We start from the raw sequence: 3,637 nt of genomic DNA, 5'->3' as shown, positions 1-3,637 counted from the left end.
ATATCCCAGCTAACCAGATGAGACAAGTCTTGGTAGCCAGCTGAATCAACTAGCACCACCTAGCCTCTTAAAACCATCAGAAACAGTCCATTTTCTTCAAAGGATACCACAGTGGCATTCATTTACATGATCCTCTATTGTGGATATCTCTATTTTCATCAAAGCCAACAGGAAATAGAAATTTGTCATTACTCAGTTGAGTTCAAAACAAAGCTGGGTTACCATAAGGGATTACTCATCACTTTGGTAGTAACCAAGTAATGCTAGCAAGAGAGAGGCCAAGCCTGAGCTAGTAAATCCAGTAGAGATGGATATTCATAAGTAAGCAAGAACACATAGCCTATCCAAGTTAACCAGATAAAACCAACCTTGACAGCCAATTTAATAACCTAGCATCACCTAGTCTTTTAAACCATCAGAAACTTCCCATTTTCTTCAAAGGATACCACAATGGCATTCATTTACATGATTCCCTACTGTGAATATCTCTATTTTCACCAAAACGAACCAATTATCCAACTATGAGATGCAACCAGTGGCAGCAGCAGAGCTAATGAGGTCACAACACAGCACAAGCAATCACACCAGTGAACCACTTGTTGGAGATATGCCCAAGAGGCAATAATAAAATGGTTATTATAATATATATCTTTGTGTTTATGATAATGTTTACATACCATGCTATAATTGTATTAACCGAAACATTGATACATGTGTGTTATGTGAACAACAAGGAGTCCCTAGTAAGCCTCTTGTATAACTAGCTTGTTGATTAATAGATGATCATAGTTTCATGATCATGAACATTGGATGTTATTAATAACAAGGTTATGTCATTATGTGAATGATGTAATGGACATACCCAATTAAGCGTAGCATAAGATCACGTCATTAAGTTATTTGCTATAAGCTTTCTATACATAGTTACCTAGTCCTTTCGACCATGAGATCATATAAATCACTTATACCGGAAGGGTACTTTGATTACATCAAACGCCACTGCGTAAATGGGTGGTTATAAAGGTGGGATTAAGTATCCGGAAAGTCACTATAAGAAAAGTTGCCATGGCCGACGAAGTTGAAGTCGCGCCGTGGTTGCTGGTGTACCATGGCAGACGATTTTGGGTCCCTCCGTGGTGCATGTCAAAACTTTTTTTTTCTCATTTTTGAGGCCACCTAGCCCGACGAAAGCGGCAAAACGTCGCGTATGGTGGCCCGGGACGTGGTGCATCTCGAAATCTCGGGTTCGCCAGCCGAGTCAACGCAAATCCGCACCACCGAGGGATGTAGGGCCCAGATGGCAGCCTCTCTGGCATTGTTTTTTTTCTCGATCGCGCCATCTCGTTCAACGTTCTCCGATCGAGCCGTTTACGATGCAGGATCATGGGTCCCGCATGTCATCCTCTATGAACCAAAATTCTTCCTATTCTTGGATTTTTTTTGACCCCCTGATTTCTGGCTACTTCCTTTTTCTTTTGATCCCTTGCCGCCTTGGAAACGTTGAGACCGCTGCTGCTAAATGGGACCCGCATGTCATCCTCTATGTGCAATCAACTTTCTTTTCTTGGAGTTTTTTTTGGCACCTCATATTTGGTCACTTGCCTTTTTTTTTTCGATCCTCGCCGCCTCTCAAACGGTGATACCGCTGCTGCTAAATGGGACCCGCATGTCATCCTCTATGTACTATAAAACTTTCTTTTCTTGGATTTTTTTTGGCACCTCATATTTGGTCACTTGCCTTTTTCTTTCGATCCCCTGCCGCCTCTCAAACGGTGATACCGCTGCTACTAAATGGGACCCGCATGTCATCCTCTATGTACTATAAAACTTTCTTTTCTTGGATTTTTTTTGGCACCTCATATTTGGTCACTTGCCTTTTTCTTTCGATCCCCTGCCGCCTCTCAAACGGTGATACCGCTGCTGCTAAATGGGACCCGCATGTCATCCTCTATAGACTATAAAACTTTCTTTTCTTGAATTATTTTTGGCTCCTGATATTTGGTCACTTGCCTTTTTCTTTCGATCCCCTGCCGCCTCTCAAACAGTGAGACCGCTGCAGCTAAATGGGACCCGCATGTCATCCTCTATGAGCAATCAACTTTCTTTTCTTGGAGTTTTTTTTGGCACCTCATATTTGGGCACTTCCCTTTTTCTTTCGATCTCATGCCACGTTTGAAACGTTGAGGAACCTGCAGGCTCATGGGACCCACATGTCATCCTCTATGTACTATAAAAGTTCATTTTCTTGGTTTTTTTCACCCTCTGATTTTTGGCAATTTCTTTTTTCTTTTGAACCCCTGCCGCCTCTCAAACGGTGATACCGCTGCTGCTAAATGGGACCCGCATGTCATCCTCTATGTACTATAAAACTTTCTTTTCTTGAATTATTTTTGGCTCCTCATATTTGGTCACTTGCCTTTTTCTTTCGATCTCATGACACGTTTGAAACGTTGAGGAACCTGCTGGCTCATGGGACCCGCATGTCATCCTCTATGTGCTATAAAAGTTTATTTTCTTTATTTTTTTTTCACCCTCTGATTTTTGGCTATTTCCTTTTTCTTTTGATCCCCTGCCGCCTTGGAAACGTTGGGTAAGCTGCTGACTCATGGGATCCGCATGTCATCCTCTATGTACAATCAACTTTCTTTTTCTTTTGATCTCAAGTCGCATTTGAAATGTTGAGACCGCTGCTGCTAAATGGGACCCGCATGTCATCCTCTACGTACAATAAAGTTTCTTTTCTTGGATTATCTTTGGCTCCTGATATTTTGTCACTAGCCTTTTTCTTTCGATCTCATGCCGCCTTTGAAACGTTGAGTAAGCTGCTGGCTCATGGGTCCCGCATGTCATCCTCTACGAATAATAAAAGTTTCCTTTCTTGGAGTTATTTTTTACCCCTAATTTCTGGCTATTTGCCTTTTTCTTTTGATCTCCGCCCCCTACGAAACGATGAGGACGTCAGTTGGCAGGTCGGTCCCACATGTCATCCTCTATGAACAATAAAAGTTTCCTTTGATGGATTTATTTTGAACCCCTAATTAATTTCTGGATATTTCCCCTGCCGCCTTGGAATCGTTGAGGATGCTGCTACCTCATGGGTCCCGCATGTCATCCTCTCAGAATGGTAAATGTTTATTTTCTTGGATTTTGTTGACCAAACGATTTTTGGCTTATTTTTTCTTTCGATCACGTGCAGCCTTTAAAATGTTGAGGACGCTGCTGGCTCATGGGTCCCACATGTCAACCTCTATGAACAATAAACGCTGAGGATCTTTGCTTTGCCTCATGGGTCCCGCATGTCATCCTCTCGAAACGAAAATGTTTCTTTTCTTGGATTTTTTACCAACAGATTTATGGTTTATTTTTCTTTCCATCCCCTGCCGCCTTTAAAACGTTGACGACGCCGTTGGCTCATGGGTCCCCGATGTCAGCCTCCCGTACAAGAAACATATGATATCTTGATTATTTTGCGAGACAATAAACAATGTATTGCGCTCTGAGCTATTTCAAACGGATAATTAAATCTTTATTTTTACATAAACAAACTTATATGTTGAATCTCCTTGTTTTTTTGTCTTTGCGAAGCATAGGACTTTCTGTTTTTAGAAAATTCGGAACTTTCTGTTTTGGAGTGGGC

The sequence above is a fragment of the Lolium perenne genome, chromosome 5 (assembly GCF_019359855.2).
Source record: "Lolium perenne isolate Kyuss_39 chromosome 5, Kyuss_2.0, whole genome shotgun sequence".
Taxonomy (NCBI): Eukaryota; Viridiplantae; Streptophyta; class Magnoliopsida; order Poales; family Poaceae; genus Lolium; species Lolium perenne.
The sequence above is the reverse complement of the archived record's forward strand: the minus strand, read 5'-3'. Positions refer to the sequence as shown.